We start from the raw sequence: 15,671 nt of genomic DNA on the forward strand, positions 1-15,671 counted from the left end.
TTGACTCTGAAAAGGGGCTACAGACGCTGCGTCAGCGGACAAGCGTGCTAAAGTCCGTTCTTGCCGACATTGCTGCGAAAAGCTTGCTTCGTCCCTGGGTGGGCTCGAACCACCATCCTTTCGGTTAACAGCCGAACGCGCTAGCCTATTGCGCCACAGAGACTGGTAGTGTAAGCTCTTGTGGGTAACAGTCACAAAAGAATTTGACGCTGGGCGCGACACTAGTCCTGCGTCAGCAAACTTAATTCAAGAGAATTACACCCATTGGGAGGGGCGAGAGAGAGCCAAAAGGCACGCCCAACGTGGGGCTCGAACCCACGACCCTGAGATTAAGAGTCTCATGCTCTACCGACTGAGCTAGCCGGGCAGCGGCAGTCACTTTCCCAAGGCTGACGTCTGTTTTGAGAACTGCCAAACATTTTATGAGCAAACAGAGCCTCGCTTTTCGCAGAGGCTTGACAAAACATCTCGCGGGTAAGGTTGGGGTTAAGCCTAGCGGTAGGCTTAGAGCAGGGGCGTCCCACCTCGATCCTGGAGGTTGCTTGGTCTGACGAGCTTGGCTCCAAGCACAAAGAAACTCAACTTAAGCTGCTGAACCCGGTCTCACCACAGAGACCGGAAACTTCCAGGCACGTCTGATGGAGCTGGCTGGAGTGAAACTCTACCTGACAGGGCCCTCCAGGACAGAGTTTGGCCACACTAGGCATAGAGTCTTCTATGTTTGTTTTAGCCATGCCTGTTGCTGGGGAATACAGATTGAACGAGCAGAGCTCTGGTTCAACAGCCTGAAAGGCTATTAGTTCAGCCAACTCATCAAAGGTTCCAGGTATGGAGTTCCACAAGGAAAACAAAACACGAACTCTCCACAGCAAACTTGAGCTGACACAAACAATCACTCAGCACCCTTTGTCTTATTTTGACACAAGATGACTCGCAAAGCTGTTGACTCTGAAAAGGGGCTACAGACGCTGCGTCAGCGGACAAGCGTGCTAAAGTCTGTGCTTGCCGACATTGCTGCGAAAAGCTTGCTTCGTCCCTGGGTGGGCTCGAACCACCATCCTTTCGGTTAACAGCCGAACGCGCTAGCCTATTGTGCCACAGAGACTGGTAGTGTAAGGTCTTGTGGGTAACAGTCACAAAAGAATTTGACGCTGGGCGCGGCACTAGTCCTGCGTCAGCAAACTTAATTCAAGAGAATTACACCCATTGGGAGGGGCGAGAGAGAGCCAAAAGGCACGCCCAACGTGGGGCTCGAACCCACGACCCTGAGATTAAGAGTCTCATGCTCTACCGACTGAGCTAGCCGGGCAGCGGGAGTCACTTTCCCAAGGCTGATGTCTGTTTTGAGAACTGCCAAACATTTTATGAGCAAACAGAGCCTCGCTTTTCGCAGAGGCTTGACAAAACATCTCGCGGGTAAGGTTGGGGTTAAGCCTAGCGGTAGGCTTAGAGCAGGGGCGTCCCACCTCGATCCTGGAGGTTGCTTGGTCTGACGAGCTTGGCTCCAAGCACAAAGAAACTCAACTTAAGCTGCTGAACCCGGTCTCACCACAGAGACCGGAAACTTCCAGGCACGTCTGATGGAGCTGGCTGGAGTGAAACTCTACCTGACAGGGCCCTCCAGGACAGAGTTTGGCCACACTAGGCATAGAGTCTTCTATGTTTGTTTTAGCCATGCCTGTTGCTGGGGAATACAGATTGAACGAGCAGAGCTCTGGTTCAACAGCCTGAAAGGCTATTAGTTCAGCCAACTCATCAAAGGTTCCAGGTATGGAGTTCCACAAGGAAAACAAAACACGAACTCTCCACAGCAAACTTGAGCTGACACAAACAATCACTCAGCACCCTTTGTCTTATTTTGACACAAGATGACTAGCAAAGCTGTTGACTCTGAAAAGGGGCTACAGACGCTGCGTCAGCGGACAAGCGTGCTAAAGTCTGTGCTTGCCGACATTGCTGCGAAAAGCTTGCTTCGTCCCTGGGTGGGCTCGAACCACCATCCTTTCGGTTAACAGCCGAACGCGCTAGCCTATTGCGCCACAGAGACTGGTAGTGTAAGGTCTTGTGGGTAACAGTCACAAAAGAATTTGACGCTGGGCGCGACACTAGTCCTGCGTCAGCAAACTTAATTCAAGAGAATTACACCCATTGGGAGGGGCGAGAGAGAGCCAAAAGGCACGCCCAACGTGGGGCTCGAACCCACGACCCTGAGATTAAGAGTCTCATGCTCTACCGACTGAGCTAGCCGGGCAGCGGCAGTCACTTTCCCAAGGCTGATGTCTGTTTTGAGAACTGCCAAACATTTTATGAGCAAACAGAGCCTCGCTTTTCGCAGAGGCTTGATAAAACATCTCGCGGGTAAGGTTGGGGCTAAGCCTAGCGGTAGGCTTAGAGCAGGGGCGTCCCACCTCGATCCTGGAGGTTGCTTGGTCTGACGAGCTTGGCTCCAAGCACAAAGAAACTCAACTTAAGCTGCTGAACCCGGTCTCACCACAGAGACCGGAAACTTCCAGGCACGTCTGATGGAGCTGGCTGGAGTGAAACTCTACCTGACAGGGCCCTCCAGGACAGAGTTTGGCCACACTAGGCATAGAGTCTTCTATGTTTGTTTTAGCCATGCCTGTTGCTGGGGAATACAGATTGAACGAGCAGAGCTCTGGTTCAACAGCCTGAAAGGCTATTAGTTCAGCCAACTCATCAAAGGTTCCAGGTATGGAGTTCCACAAGGAAAACAAAACACGAACTCTCCACAGCAAACTTGAGCTGACACAAACAATCACTCAGCACCCTTTGTCTTATTTTGACACAAGATGACTAGCAAAGCTGTTGACTCTGAAAAGGGGCTACAGACGCTGCGTCAGCGGACAAGCGTGCTAAAGTCTGTGCTTGCCGACATTGCTGCGAAAAGCTTGCTTCGTCCCTGGGTGGGCTCGAACCACCATCCTTTCGGTTAACAGCCGAACGCGCTAGCCTATTGCGCCACAGAGACTGGTAGTGTAAAGTCTTGTGGGTAACAGTCACAAAAGAATTTGACGCTGGGCGCGACACTAGTCCTGCGTCAGCAAACTTAATTCAAGAGAATTACACCCATTGGGAGGGGCGAGAGAGAGCCAAAAGGCACGCCCAACGTGGGGCTCGAACCCACGACCCTGAGATTAAGAGTCTCATGCTCTACCGACTGAGCTAGCCGGGCAGCGGCAGTCACTTTCCCAAGGCTGATGTCTGTTTTGAGAACTGCCAAACATTTTATGAGCAAACAGAGCCTCGCTTTTCGCAGAGGCTTGATAAAACATCTCGCGGGTAAGGTTGGGGCTAAGCCTAGCGGTAGGCTTAGAGCAGGGGCGTCCCACCTCGATCCTGGAGGTTGCTTGGTCTGACGAGCTTGGCTCCAAGCACAAAGAAACTCAACTTAAGCTGCTGAACCCGGTCTCACCACAGAGACCGGAAACTTCCAGGCACGTCTGATGGAGCTGGCTGGAGTGAAACTCTACCTGACAGGGCCCTCCAGGACAGAGTTTGGCCACACTAGGCATAGAGTCTTCTATGTTTGTTTTAGCCATGCCTGTTGCTGGGGAATACAGATTGAACGAGCAGAGCTCTGGTTCAACAGCCTGAAAGGCTATTAGTTCAGCCAACTCATCAAAGGTTCCAGGTATGGAGTTCTGTCTCGCTGTGTGAATACAGTTTGCAAACTCCGACAGCATATGATTGGAGAAGCAATTTGGTGGCATTTTGTGGCGGTCCTAGAGGGAATTTTGAGCAGGACCTCCCTGGACCACACAGGCCTCCACAACAAGGAAAACAAAACACGAACTCTCCACAGCAAACTTGAGCTGACACAAACAATCACTCAGCACCCTTTGTCTTATTTTGAGACAAGATGACTCGCAAAGCTGTTGACTCTGAAAAGGGGCTAAAGACGCTGCGTCAGCGGACAAGCGTGCTAAAGTCTGTGCTTGCCGACATTGCTGCGAAAAGCTAGCTTCATCCCTGGGTGGGCTCGAACCACCATCCTTTCGGTTAACAGCCGAACGCGCTAGCCTATTGCGCCACAGAGACTGGTAGTGTAAGCTCTTGTGGGTAACAGTCACAAAAGAATTTGACGCTGGGCGCGACACTAGTCCTGCGTCAGCAAACTTAATTCAAGAGAATTACACCCATTGGGAGGGGCGAGAGAGAGCCAAAAGGCACGCCCAACGTGTGGCTCGAACCCACGACCCTGAGATTAAGAGTCTCATGCTCTACCGACTGAGCTAGCCGGGCAGCGGCAGTCACTTTCCCAAGGCTGACGTCTGTTTTGAGAACTGCCAAACATTTTATGAGCAAACAGAGCCTCGCTTTTCGCAGAGGCTTGACAAAACATCTCGCGGGTAAGGTTGGGGTTAAGCCTAGCGGTAGGCTTAGAGCAGGGGCGTCCCACCTCGATCCTGGAGGTTGCTTGGTCTGACGAGCTTGGCTCCAAGCACAAAGAAACTCAACTTAAGCTGCTGAACCCGGTCTCACCACAGAGACCGGAAACTTCCAGGCACGTCTGATGGAGCTGGCTGGAGTAAAACTCTACCTGACAGGGCCCTCCAGGACAGAGTTTGGCCACACTAGGCATAGCGTCTTCTATGTTTGTTTTAGCCATGCCTGTTGCTGGGGAATACAGATTGAACGAGCAGAGCTCTGGTTCAACAGCCTGAAAGGCTATTAGTTCAGCCAACTCATCAAAGGTTCCAGGTATGGAGTTCTGTCTCGCTGTGTGAATACAGTTTGCAAACACCGACAGCATATGATTGGAGAAGCAATTTGGTGGCATTTTGTGGCGGTCCTAGAGGGAATTTTGAGCAGGACCTCCCTGGACCACACAGGCCTCCACAACAAGGAAAACAAAACACGAACTCTCCACAGCAAACTTGAGCTGACACAAACAATCACTCAGCACCCTTTGTCTTATTTTGAGACAAGATGACTCGCAAAGCTGTTGACTCTGAAAAGGGGCTAAAGACGCTGCGTCAGCGGACAAGCGTGCTAAAGTCTGTGCTTGCCGACATTGCTGCGAAAAGCTTGCTTCGTCCCTGGGTGGGCTCGAACCACCATCCTTTCGGCTAACAGCCGAACGCGCTAGCCTATTGCGCCACAGAGACTGGTAGTGTAAGCTCTTGTGGGTAACAGTCACAAAAGAATTTGACGCTGGGCGCGACACTAGTCCTGCGTCAGCAAACTTAATTCAAGAGAATTACACCCATTGGGAGGGGCGAGAGAGAGCCAAAAGGCACGCCCAACGTGGGGCTCGAACCCACGACCCTGAGATTAAGAGTCTCATGCTCTACCGACTGAGCTAGCCGGGCAGCGGCAGTCACTTTCCCAAGGCTGACGTCTGTTTTGAGAACTGCCAAACATTTTATGAGCAAACAGAGCCTCGCTTTTCGCAGAGGCTTGACAAAACATCTCGCGGGTAAGGTTGGGGTTAAGCCTAGCGGTAGGCTTAGAGCAGGGGCGTCCCACCTCGATCCTGGAGGTTGCTTGGTCTGACGAGCTTGGCTCCAAGCACAAAGAAACTCAACTTAAGCTGCTGAACCCGGTCTCACCACAGAGACCGGAAACTTCCAGGCACGTCTGATGGAGTATGGAGTTCCACAAGGAAAACAAAACACGAACTCTCCACAGCAAACTTGAGCTGACACAAACAATCACTCAGCACCCTTTGTCTTATTTTGACACAAGATGACTCGCAAAGCTGTTGACTCTGAAAAGGGGCTACAGACGCTGCGTCAGCGGACAAGCGTGCTAAAGTCTGTGCTTGCCGACATTGCTGCGAAAAGCTTGCTTCGTCCCTGGGTGGGCTCGAACCACCATCCTTCCGGTTAACAGCCGAACGCGCTAGCCTATTGCGCCACAGAGACTGGTAGTGTAAGGTCTTGTGGGTCACAGTCACAAAAGAATTTGACGCTGGGCGCGACACTAGTCCTGCGTCAGCAAACTTAATTCAAGAGAATTACACCCATTGGGAGGGGCGAGAGAGAGCCAAAAGGCACGCCCAACGTGGGGCTCGAACCCACGACCCTGAGATTAAGAGTCTCATGCTCTACCGACTGAGCTAGCCGGGCAGCGGCAGTCACTTTCCCAAGGCTGACATCTGTTTTGAGAACTGCCAAACATTTTATGAGCAAACAGAGCCTCGCTTTTCGCAGAGGCTTGACAAAACATCTCGCGGGTAAGGTTGGGGTTAAGCCTAGCGGTAGGCTTAGAGCAGGGGCGTCCCACCTCTATCCTGGAGGTTGCTTGGTCTGACAAGCTTGGCTCCAAGCACAAAGAAACTCAACTTAAGCTGCTGAACCCGGTCTCACCACAGAGACCGGAAACTTCCAGGCACGTCTGATGGAGCTGGCTGGAGTGAAACTCTACCTGACAGGGCCCTCCAGGACAGAGTTTGGCCACACTAGGCATACAGTCTTCTATGTTTGTTTTAGCCATGCCTGTTGCTGGGGAATACAGATTGAACGAGCAGAGCTCTGGTTCAACAGCCTGAAAGGCTATTAGTTCAGCCAACTCATCAAAGGTTCCAGGTATGGAGTTCCACAAGGAAAACAAAACACGAACTCTCCACAGCAAACTTGAGCTGACACAAACAATCACTCAGCACCCTTTGTCTTATTTTGACACAAGATGACTAGCCAAGCTGTTGACTCTGAAAAGGGGCTACAGACGCTGCGTCAGCGGACAAGCGTGCTAAAGTCTGTGCTTGCCGACATTGCTGCGAAAAGCTTGCTTCGTCCCTGGGTGGGCTCGAACCACCATCCTTTCGGTTAACAGCCGAACGCGCTAGCCTATTGCGCCACAGAGACTGGTAGTGTAAGCTCTTGTGGGTAACAGTCACAAAAGAATTTGACGCTGGGCGCGACACTAGTGCTGCGTCAGCAAACTTAATTCAAGAGAATTACACCCATTGGGAGGGGCGAGAGAGAGCCAAAAGGCACGCCCAACGTGGGGCTCGAACCCACGACCCTGAGATTAAGAGTCTCATGCTCTACCGACTGAGCTAGCCGGGCAGCGGCAGTCACTTTCCCAAAGCTGACGTCTGTTTTGAGAACTGCCAAACATTTTATGAGCAAACAGAGCCTCGCTTTTCGCAGAGGCTTGACAAAACATCTCGCGGGTAAGGTTGGGGTTAAGCCTAGCGGTAGGCTTAGAGCAGGGGCGTCCCACCTCGATCCTGGAGGTTGCTTGGTCTGACGAGCTTGGCTCCAAGCACAAAGAAACTCAACTTAAGCTGCTGAACCCGGTCTCACCACAGAGACCGGAAACTTCCAGGCACGTCTGATGGAGCTGGCTGGAGTGAAACTCTACCTGACAGGGCCCTCCAGGACAGAGTTTGGCCACACTAGGCATAGAGTCTTCTATGTTTGTTTTAGCCATGCCTGTTGCTGGGGAATACAGATTGAACGAGCAGAGCTCTGGTTCAACAGCCTGAAAGGCTATTAGTTCAGCCAACTCATCAAAGGTTCCAGGTATGGAGTTCCACAAGGAAAACAAAACACGAACTCTCCACAGCAAACTTGAGCTGACACAAACAATCACTCAGCACCCTTTGTCTTATTTTGACACAAGATGACTCGCAAAGCTGTTGACTCTGAAAAGGGGCTACAGACGCTGCGTCAGCGGACAAGCGTGCTAAAGTCTGTGCTTGCCGACATTGCTGCGAAAAGCTTGCTTCGTCCCTGGGTGGGCTCGAACCACCATCCTTTCGGTTAACAGCCGAACGCGCTAGCCTATTGCGCCACAGAGACTGGTAGTGTAAGGTCTTGTGGGTAACAGTCACAAAAGAATTTGACGCTGGGCGCGACACTAGTCCTGCGTCAGCAAACTTAATTCAAGAGAATTACACCCATTGGGAGGGGCGAGAGAGAGCCAAAAGGCACGCCCAACGTGGGGCTCGAACCCACGACCCTGAGATTAAGAGTCTCATGCTCTACCGACTGAGCTAGCCGGGCAGCGGCAGTCACTTTCCCAAGGCTGACGTCTGTTTTGAGAACTGCCAAACATTTTATGAGCAAACAGAGCCTCGCTTTTCGCAGAGGCTTGACAAAACATCTCGCGGGTAAGGTTGGGGTTAAGCCTAGCGGTAGGCTTAGAGCAGGGGCGTCCCACCTCGATCCTGGAGGTTGCTTGGTCTGACGAGCTTGGCTCCAAGCACAAAGAAACTCAACTTAAGCTGCTGAACCCGGTCTCACCACAGAGACCGGAAACTTCCAGGCACGTCTGATGGAGCTGGCTGGAGTGAAACTCTACCTGACAGGGCCCTCCAGGACAGAGTTTGGCCACACTAGGCATAGAGTCTTCTATGTTTGTTTTAGCCATGCCTGTTGCTGGGGAATACAGATTGAACGAGCAGAGCTCTGGTTCAACAGCCTGAAAGGCTATTAGTTCAGCCAACTCATCAAAGGTTCCAGGTATGGAGTTCCACAAGGAAAACAAAACACGAACTCTCCACAGCAAACTTGAGCTGACACAAACAATCACTCAGCACCCTTTGTCTTATTTTGACACAAGATGACTCGCAAAGCTGTTGACTCTGAAAAGGGGCTACAGACGCTGCGTCAGCGGACAAGCGTGCTAAAGTCCGTGCTTGCCGACATTGCTGCGAAAAGCTTGCTTCGCCCCTGGGTGGGCTCGAACCACCATCCTTTCGGTTAACAGCCGAACGCGCTAGCCTATTGCGCCACAGAGACTGGTAGTGTAAGCTCTTGTGGGTAACAGTCACAAAAGAATTTGACGCTGGGCGCGACACTAGTCCTGCGTCAGCAAACTTAATTCAAGAGAATTACACCCATTGGGAGGGGCGAGAGAGAGCCAAAAGGCACGCCCAACGTGGGGCTCGAACCCACGACCCTGAGATTAAGAGTCTCATGCTCTACAGACTGAGCTAGCCGGGCAGCGGCAGTCACTTTCCCAAGGCTGATGTCTGTTTTGAGAATGCCAAACATTTTATGAGCAAACAGAGCCTCGCTTTTCGCAGAGGCTTGACAAAACATCTCGCGGGTAAGGTTGGGGTTAAGCCTAGCGGTAGGCTTAGAGCAGGGGCGTCCCACCTCGATCCTGGAGGTTGCTTGGTCTGACGAGCTTGGCTCCAAGCACAAAGAAACTCAACTTAAGCTGCTGAACCCGGTCTCACCACAGAGACCGGAAACTTCCAGGCACGTCTGATGGAGCTGGCTGGAGTGAAACTCTACCTGACAGGGCCCTCCAGGACAGAGTTTGGCCACACTAGGCATAGAGTCTTCTATGTTTGTTTTAGCCATGCCTGTTGCTGGGGAATACAGATTGAACGAGCAGAGCTCTGGTTCAACAGCCTGAAAGGCTATTAGTTCAGCCAACTCATCAAAGGTTCCAGGTATGGAGTTCCACAAGGAAAACAAAACACGAACTCTCCACAGCAAACTTGAGCTGACACAAACAATCACTCAGCACCCTTTGTCTTATTTTGACACAAGATGACTCGCAAAGCTGTTGACTCTGAAAAGGGGCTACAGACGCTGCGTCAGCGGACAAGCGTGCTAAAGTCCGTTCTTGCCGACATTGCTGCGAAAAGCTTGCTTCGTCCCTGGGTGGGCTCGAACCACCATCCTTTCGGTTAACAGCCGAACGCGCTAGCCTATTGCGCCACAGAGACTGGTAGTGTAAGCTCTTGTGGGTAACAGTCACAAAAGAATTTGACGCTGGGCGCGACACTAGTCCTGCGTCAGCAAACTTAATTCAAGAGAATTACACCCATTGGGAGGGGCGAGAGAGAGCCAAAAGGCACGCCCAACGTGGGGCTCGAACCCACGACCCTGAGATTAAGAGTCTCATGCTCTACCGACTGAGCTAGCCGGGCAGCGGCAGTCACTTTCCCAAGGCTGACGTCTGTTTTGAGAACTGCCAAACATTTTATGAGCAAACAGAGCCTCGCTTTTCGCAGAGGCTTGACAAAACATCTCGCGGGTAAGGTTGGGGTTAAGCCTAGCGGTAGGCTTAGAGCAGGGGCGTCCCACCTCGATCCTGGAGGTTGCTTGGTCTGACGAGCTTGGCTCCAAGCACAAAGAAACTCAACTTAAGCTGCTGAACCCGGTCTCACCACAGAGACCGGAAACTTCCAGGCACGTCTGATGGAGCTGGCTGGAGTGAAACTCTACCTGACAGGGCCCTCCAGGACAGAGTTTGGCCACACTAGGCATAGAGTCTTCTATGTTTGTTTTAGCCATGCCTGTTGCTGGGGAATACAGATTGAACGAGCAGAGCTCTGGTTCAACAGCCTGAAAGGCTATTAGTTCAGCCAACTCATCAAAGGTTCCAGGTATGGAGTTCCACAAGGAAAACAAAACACGAACTCTCCACAGCAAACTTGAGCTGACACAAACAATCACTCAGCACCCTTTGTCTTATTTTGACACAAGATGACTCGCAAAGCTGTTGACTCTGAAAAGGGGCTACAGACGCTGCGTCAGCGGACAAGCGTGCTAAAGTCTGTGCTTGCCGACATTGCTGCGAAAAGCTTGCTTCGTCCCTGGGTGGGCTCGAACCACCATCCTTTCGGTTAACAGCCGAACGCGCTAGCCTATTGTGCCACAGAGACTGGTAGTGTAAGGTCTTGTGGGTAACAGTCACAAAAGAATTTGACGCTGGGCGCGGCACTAGTCCTGCGTCAGCAAACTTAATTCAAGAGAATTACACCCATTGGGAGGGGCGAGAGAGAGCCAAAAGGCACGCCCAACGTGGGGCTCGAACCCACGACCCTGAGATTAAGAGTCTCATGCTCTACCGACTGAGCTAGCCGGGCAGCGGGAGTCACTTTCCCAAGGCTGATGTCTGTTTTGAGAACTGCCAAACATTTTATGAGCAAACAGAGCCTCGCTTTTCGCAGAGGCTTGACAAAACATCTCGCGGGTAAGGTTGGGGTTAAGCCTAGCGGTAGGCTTAGAGCAGGGGCGTCCCACCTCGATCCTGGAGGTTGCTTGGTCTGACGAGCTTGGCTCCAAGCACAAAGAAACTCAACTTAAGCTGCTGAACCCGGTCTCACCACAGAGACCGGAAACTTCCAGGCACGTCTGATGGAGCTGGCTGGAGTGAAACTCTACCTGACAGGGCCCTCCAGGACAGAGTTTGGCCACACTAGGCATAGAGTCTTCTATGTTTGTTTTAGCCATGCCTGTTGCTGGGGAATACAGATTGAACGAGCAGAGCTCTGGTTCAACAGCCTGAAAGGCTATTAGTTCAGCCAACTCATCAAAGGTTCCAGGTATGGAGTTCCACAAGGAAAACAAAACACGAACTCTCCACAGCAAACTTGAGCTGACACAAACAATCACTCAGCACCCTTTGTCTTATTTTGACACAAGATGACTAGCAAAGCTGTTGACTCTGAAAAGGGGCTACAGACGCTGCGTCAGCGGACAAGCGTGCTAAAGTCTGTGCTTGCCGACATTGCTGCGAAAAGCTTGCTTCGTCCCTGGGTGGGCTCGAACCACCATCCTTTCGGTTAACAGCCGAACGCGCTAGCCTATTGCGCCACAGAGACTGGTAGTGTAAGGTCTTGTGGGTAACAGTCACAAAAGAATTTGACGCTGGGCGCGACACTAGTCCTGCGTCAGCAAACTTAATTCAAGAGAATTACACCCATTGGGAGGGGCGAGAGAGAGCCAAAAGGCACGCCCAACGTGGGGCTCGAACCCACGACCCTGAGATTAAGAGTCTCATGCTCTACCGACTGAGCTAGCCGGGCAGCGGCAGTCACTTTCCCAAGGCTGATGTCTGTTTTGAGAACTGCCAAACATTTTATGAGCAAACAGAGCCTCGCTTTTCGCAGAGGCTTGATAAAACATCTCGCGGGTAAGGTTGGGGCTAAGCCTAGCGGTAGGCTTAGAGCAGGGGCGTCCCACCTCGATCCTGGAGGTTGCTTGGTCTGACGAGCTTGGCTCCAAGCACAAAGAAACTCAACTTAAGCTGCTGAACCCGGTCTCACCACAGAGACCGGAAACTTCCAGGCACGTCTGATGGAGCTGGCTGGAGTGAAACTCTACCTGACAGGGCCCTCCAGGACAGAGTTTGGCCACACTAGGCATAGAGTCTTCTATGTTTGTTTTAGCCATGCCTGTTGCTGGGGAATACAGATTGAACGAGCAGAGCTCTGGTTCAACAGCCTGAAAGGCTATTAGTTCAGCCAACTCATCAAAGGTTCCAGGTATGGAGTTCCACAAGGAAAACAAAACACGAACTCTCCACAGCAAACTTGAGCTGACACAAACAATCACTCAGCACCCTTTGTCTTATTTTGACACAAGATGACTAGCAAAGCTGTTGACTCTGAAAAGGGGCTACAGACGCTGCGTCAGCGGACAAGCGTGCTAAAGTCTGTGCTTGCCGACATTGCTGCGAAAAGCTTGCTTCGTCCCTGGGTGGGCTCGAACCACCATCCTTTCGGTTAACAGCCGAACGCGCTAGCCTATTGCGCCACAGAGACTGGTAGTGTAAGGTCTTGTGGGTAACAGTCACAAAAGAATTTGACGCTGGGCGCGACACTAGTCCTGCGTCAGCAAACTTAATTCAAGAGAATTACACCCATTGGGAGGGGCGAGAGAGAGCCAAAAGGCACGCCCAACGTGGGGCTCGAACCCACGACCCTGAGATTAAGAGTCTCATGCTCTACCGACTGAGCTAGCCGGGCAGCAGCAGTCACTTTCCCAAGGCTGATGTCTGTTTTGAGAACTGCCAAACATTTTATGAGCAAACAGAGCCTCGCTTTTCGCAGAGGCTTGATAAAACATCTCGCGGGTAAGGTTGGGGCTAAGCCTAGCGGTAGGCTTAGAGCAGGGGCGTCCCACCTCGATCCTGGAGGTTGCTTGGTCTGACGAGCTTGGCTCCAAGCACAAAGAAACTCAACTTAAGCTGCTGAACCCGGTCTCACCACAGAGACCGGAAACTTCCAGGCACGTCTGATGGAGCTGGCTGGAGTGAAACTCTACCTGACAGGGCCCTCCAGGACAGAGTTTGGCCACACTAGGCATAGAGTCTTCTATGTTTGTTTTAGCCATGCCTGTTGCTGGGGAATACAGATTGAACGAGCAGAGCTCTGGTTCAACAGCCTGAAAGGCTATTAGTTCAGCCAACTCATCAAAGGTTCCAGGTATGGAGTTCTGTCTCGCTGTGTGAATACAGTTTGCAAACTCCGACAGCATATGATTGGAGAAGCAATTTGGTGGCATTTTGTGGCGGTCCTAGAGGGAATTTTGAGCAGGACCTCCCTGGACCACACAGGCCTCCACAACAAGGAAAACAAAACACGAACTCTCCACAGCAAACTTGAGCTGACACAAACAATCACTCAGCACCCTTTGTCTTATTTTGAGACAAGATGACTCGCAAAGCTGTTGACTCTGAAAAGGGGCTAAAGACGCTGCGTCAGCGGACAAGCGTGCTAAAGTCTGTGCTTGCCGACATTGCTGCGAAAAGCTTGCTTCATCCCTGGGTGGGCTCGAACCACCATCCTTTCGGTTAACAGCCGAACGCGCTAGCCTATTGCGCCACAGAGACTGGTAGTGTAAGCTCTTGTGGGTAACAGTCACAAAAGAATTTGACGCTGGGCGCGACACTAGTCCTGCGTCAGCAAACTTAATTCAAGAGAATTACACCCATTGGGAGGGGCGAGAGAGAGCCAAAAGGCACGCCCAACGTGTGGCTCGAACCCACGACCCTGAGATTAAGAGTCTCATGCTCTACCGACTGAGCTAGCCGGGCAGCGGCAGTCACTTTCCCAAGGCTGACGTCTGTTTTGAGAACTGCCAAACATTTTATGAGCAAACAGAGCCTCGCTTTTCGCAGAGGCTTGACAAAACATCTCGCGGGTAAGGTTGGGGTTAAGCCTAGCGGTAGGCTTAGAGCAGGGGCGTCCCACCTCGATCCTGGAGGTTGCTTGGTCTGACGAGCTTGGCTCCAAGCACAAAGAAACTCAACTTAAGCTGCTGAACCCGGTCTCACCACAGAGACCGGAAACTTCCAGGCACGTCTGATGGAGCTGGCTGGAGTAAAACTCTACCTGACAGGGCCCTCCAGGACAGAGTTTGGCCACACTAGGCATAGCGTCTTCTATGTTTGTTTTAGCCATGCCTGTTGCTGGGGAATACAGATTGAACGAGCAGAGCTCTGGTTCAACAGCCTGAAAGGCTATTAGTTCAGCCAACTCATCAAAGGTTCCAGGTATGGAGTTCTGTCTCGCTGTGTGAATACAGTTTGCAAACACCGACAGCATATGATTGGAGAAGCAATTTGGTGGCATTTTGTGGCGGTCCTAGAGGGAATTTTGAGCAGGACCTCCCTGGACCACACAGGCCTCCACAACAAGGAAAACAAAACACGAACTCTCCACAGCAAACTTGAGCTGACACAAACAATCACTCAGCACCCTTTGTCTTATTTTGAGACAAGATGACTCGCAAAGCTGTTGACTCTGAAAAGGGGCTAAAGACGCTGCGTCAGCGGACAAGCGTGCTAAAGTCTGTGCTTGCCGACATTGCTGCGAAAAGCTTGCTTCGTCCCTGGGTGGGCTCGAACCACCATCCTTTCGGCTAACAGCCGAACGCGCTAGCCTATTGCGCCACAGAGACTGGTAGTGTAAGCTCTTGTGGGTAACAGTCACAAAAGAATTTGACGCTGGGCGCGACACTAGTCCTGCGTCAGCAAACTTAATTCAAGAGAATTACACCCATTGGGAGGGGCGAGAGAGAGCCAAAAGGCACGCCCAACGTGGGGCTCGAACCCACGACCCTGAGATTAAGAGTCTCATGCTCTACCGACTGAGCTAGCCGGGCAGCGGCAGTCACTTTCCCAAGGCTGACGTCTGTTTTGAGAACTGCCAAACATTTTATGAGCAAACAGAGCCTCGCTTTTCGCAGAGGCTTGACAAAACATCTCGCGGGTAAGGTTGGGGTTAAGCCTAGCGGTAGGCTTAGAGCAGGGGCGTCCCACCTCGATCCTGGAGGTTGCTTGGTCTGACGAGCTTGGCTCCAAGCACAAAGAAACTCAACTTAAGCTGCTGAACCCGGTCTCACCACAGAGACCGGAAACTTCCAGGCACGTCTGATGGAGTATGGAGTTCCACAAGGAAAACAAAACACGAACTCTCCACAGCAAACTTGAGCTGACACAAACAATCACTCAGCACCCTTTGTCTTATTTTGACACAAGATGACTCGCAAAGCTGTTGACTCTGAAAAGGGGCTACAGACGCTGCGTCAGCGGACAAGCGTGCTAAAGTCTGTGCTTGCCGACATTGCTGCGAAAAGCTTGCTTCGTCCCTGGGTGGGCTCGAACCACCATCCTTCCGGTTAACAGCCGAACGCGCTAGCCTATTGCGCCACAGAGACTGGTAGTGTAAGGTCTTGTGGGTCACAGTCACAAAAGAATTTGACGCTGGGCGCGACACTAGTCCTGCGTCAGCAAACTTAATTCAAGAGAATTACACCCATTGGGAGGGGCGAGAGAGAGCCAAAAGGCACGCCCAACGTGGGGCTCGAACCCACGACCCTGAGATTAAGAGTCTCATGCTCTACCGACTGAGCTAGCCGGGCAGCGGCAGTCACTTTCCCAAGGCTGACATCTGTTTTGAGAACTGCCAAACATTTTATGAGCAAACAGAGCCTCGCTTTTCGCAGAGG

At 51.8% G+C, this 15,671-nt stretch overlaps 1 protein-coding gene and 34 non-coding genes across 35 annotated transcripts in view; all 35 read right to left on the bottom strand.

Annotated features, from left to right (window-relative positions):
- LOC127951795 (pentraxin fusion protein) overlaps positions 1-15,671 on the bottom strand; it is a 421,943-nt gene that overhangs the window by 310,716 nt on the left and 95,556 nt on the right. The window lies entirely within an intron of this gene.
- Positions 90-163, bottom strand: trnan-guu (transfer RNA asparagine (anticodon GUU)). Its single transcript has one exon. It is a non-coding gene; the product is annotated as a tRNA-Asn (tRNA).
- On the bottom strand, positions 295-367 carry trnak-cuu (transfer RNA lysine (anticodon CUU)). The gene has a single exon. It is a non-coding gene; the product is annotated as a tRNA-Lys (tRNA).
- trnan-guu (transfer RNA asparagine (anticodon GUU)) lies at positions 1,032-1,105 on the bottom strand. The gene has a single exon. It is a non-coding gene; the product is annotated as a tRNA-Asn (tRNA).
- On the bottom strand, positions 1,237-1,309 carry trnak-cuu (transfer RNA lysine (anticodon CUU)). The gene has a single exon. It is a non-coding gene; the product is annotated as a tRNA-Lys (tRNA).
- trnan-guu (transfer RNA asparagine (anticodon GUU)) lies at positions 1,974-2,047 on the bottom strand. Its single transcript has one exon. It is a non-coding gene; the product is annotated as a tRNA-Asn (tRNA).
- Positions 2,179-2,251, bottom strand: trnak-cuu (transfer RNA lysine (anticodon CUU)). The gene has a single exon. It is a non-coding gene; the product is annotated as a tRNA-Lys (tRNA).
- trnan-guu (transfer RNA asparagine (anticodon GUU)) lies at positions 2,916-2,989 on the bottom strand. Its single transcript has one exon. It is a non-coding gene; the product is annotated as a tRNA-Asn (tRNA).
- trnak-cuu (transfer RNA lysine (anticodon CUU)) lies at positions 3,121-3,193 on the bottom strand. Its single transcript has one exon. It is a non-coding gene; the product is annotated as a tRNA-Lys (tRNA).
- On the bottom strand, positions 3,986-4,059 carry trnan-guu (transfer RNA asparagine (anticodon GUU)). Its single transcript has one exon. It is a non-coding gene; the product is annotated as a tRNA-Asn (tRNA).
- Positions 4,191-4,263, bottom strand: trnak-cuu (transfer RNA lysine (anticodon CUU)). The gene has a single exon. It is a non-coding gene; the product is annotated as a tRNA-Lys (tRNA).
- Positions 5,056-5,129, bottom strand: trnan-guu (transfer RNA asparagine (anticodon GUU)). Its single transcript has one exon. It is a non-coding gene; the product is annotated as a tRNA-Asn (tRNA).
- trnak-cuu (transfer RNA lysine (anticodon CUU)) lies at positions 5,261-5,333 on the bottom strand. The gene has a single exon. It is a non-coding gene; the product is annotated as a tRNA-Lys (tRNA).
- On the bottom strand, positions 5,815-5,888 carry trnan-guu (transfer RNA asparagine (anticodon GUU)). The gene has a single exon. It is a non-coding gene; the product is annotated as a tRNA-Asn (tRNA).
- On the bottom strand, positions 6,020-6,092 carry trnak-cuu (transfer RNA lysine (anticodon CUU)). The gene has a single exon. It is a non-coding gene; the product is annotated as a tRNA-Lys (tRNA).
- Positions 6,757-6,830, bottom strand: trnan-guu (transfer RNA asparagine (anticodon GUU)). The gene has a single exon. It is a non-coding gene; the product is annotated as a tRNA-Asn (tRNA).
- trnak-cuu (transfer RNA lysine (anticodon CUU)) lies at positions 6,962-7,034 on the bottom strand. The gene has a single exon. It is a non-coding gene; the product is annotated as a tRNA-Lys (tRNA).
- trnan-guu (transfer RNA asparagine (anticodon GUU)) lies at positions 7,699-7,772 on the bottom strand. The gene has a single exon. It is a non-coding gene; the product is annotated as a tRNA-Asn (tRNA).
- Positions 7,904-7,976, bottom strand: trnak-cuu (transfer RNA lysine (anticodon CUU)). Its single transcript has one exon. It is a non-coding gene; the product is annotated as a tRNA-Lys (tRNA).
- trnan-guu (transfer RNA asparagine (anticodon GUU)) lies at positions 8,641-8,714 on the bottom strand. Its single transcript has one exon. It is a non-coding gene; the product is annotated as a tRNA-Asn (tRNA).
- Positions 8,846-8,918, bottom strand: trnak-cuu (transfer RNA lysine (anticodon CUU)). Its single transcript has one exon. It is a non-coding gene; the product is annotated as a tRNA-Lys (tRNA).
- Positions 9,582-9,655, bottom strand: trnan-guu (transfer RNA asparagine (anticodon GUU)). The gene has a single exon. It is a non-coding gene; the product is annotated as a tRNA-Asn (tRNA).
- Positions 9,787-9,859, bottom strand: trnak-cuu (transfer RNA lysine (anticodon CUU)). Its single transcript has one exon. It is a non-coding gene; the product is annotated as a tRNA-Lys (tRNA).
- Positions 10,524-10,597, bottom strand: trnan-guu (transfer RNA asparagine (anticodon GUU)). Its single transcript has one exon. It is a non-coding gene; the product is annotated as a tRNA-Asn (tRNA).
- trnak-cuu (transfer RNA lysine (anticodon CUU)) lies at positions 10,729-10,801 on the bottom strand. Its single transcript has one exon. It is a non-coding gene; the product is annotated as a tRNA-Lys (tRNA).
- trnan-guu (transfer RNA asparagine (anticodon GUU)) lies at positions 11,466-11,539 on the bottom strand. Its single transcript has one exon. It is a non-coding gene; the product is annotated as a tRNA-Asn (tRNA).
- trnak-cuu (transfer RNA lysine (anticodon CUU)) lies at positions 11,671-11,743 on the bottom strand. The gene has a single exon. It is a non-coding gene; the product is annotated as a tRNA-Lys (tRNA).
- On the bottom strand, positions 12,408-12,481 carry trnan-guu (transfer RNA asparagine (anticodon GUU)). The gene has a single exon. It is a non-coding gene; the product is annotated as a tRNA-Asn (tRNA).
- Positions 12,613-12,685, bottom strand: trnak-cuu (transfer RNA lysine (anticodon CUU)). Its single transcript has one exon. It is a non-coding gene; the product is annotated as a tRNA-Lys (tRNA).
- trnan-guu (transfer RNA asparagine (anticodon GUU)) lies at positions 13,478-13,551 on the bottom strand. The gene has a single exon. It is a non-coding gene; the product is annotated as a tRNA-Asn (tRNA).
- On the bottom strand, positions 13,683-13,755 carry trnak-cuu (transfer RNA lysine (anticodon CUU)). The gene has a single exon. It is a non-coding gene; the product is annotated as a tRNA-Lys (tRNA).
- On the bottom strand, positions 14,548-14,621 carry trnan-guu (transfer RNA asparagine (anticodon GUU)). Its single transcript has one exon. It is a non-coding gene; the product is annotated as a tRNA-Asn (tRNA).
- Positions 14,753-14,825, bottom strand: trnak-cuu (transfer RNA lysine (anticodon CUU)). Its single transcript has one exon. It is a non-coding gene; the product is annotated as a tRNA-Lys (tRNA).
- On the bottom strand, positions 15,307-15,380 carry trnan-guu (transfer RNA asparagine (anticodon GUU)). The gene has a single exon. It is a non-coding gene; the product is annotated as a tRNA-Asn (tRNA).
- Positions 15,512-15,584, bottom strand: trnak-cuu (transfer RNA lysine (anticodon CUU)). Its single transcript has one exon. It is a non-coding gene; the product is annotated as a tRNA-Lys (tRNA).

Source organism: Carassius gibelio, chromosome B3, assembly GCF_023724105.1.
Source record: "Carassius gibelio isolate Cgi1373 ecotype wild population from Czech Republic chromosome B3, carGib1.2-hapl.c, whole genome shotgun sequence".
NCBI classification, from domain to species: Eukaryota; Metazoa; Chordata; class Actinopteri; order Cypriniformes; family Cyprinidae; genus Carassius; species Carassius gibelio.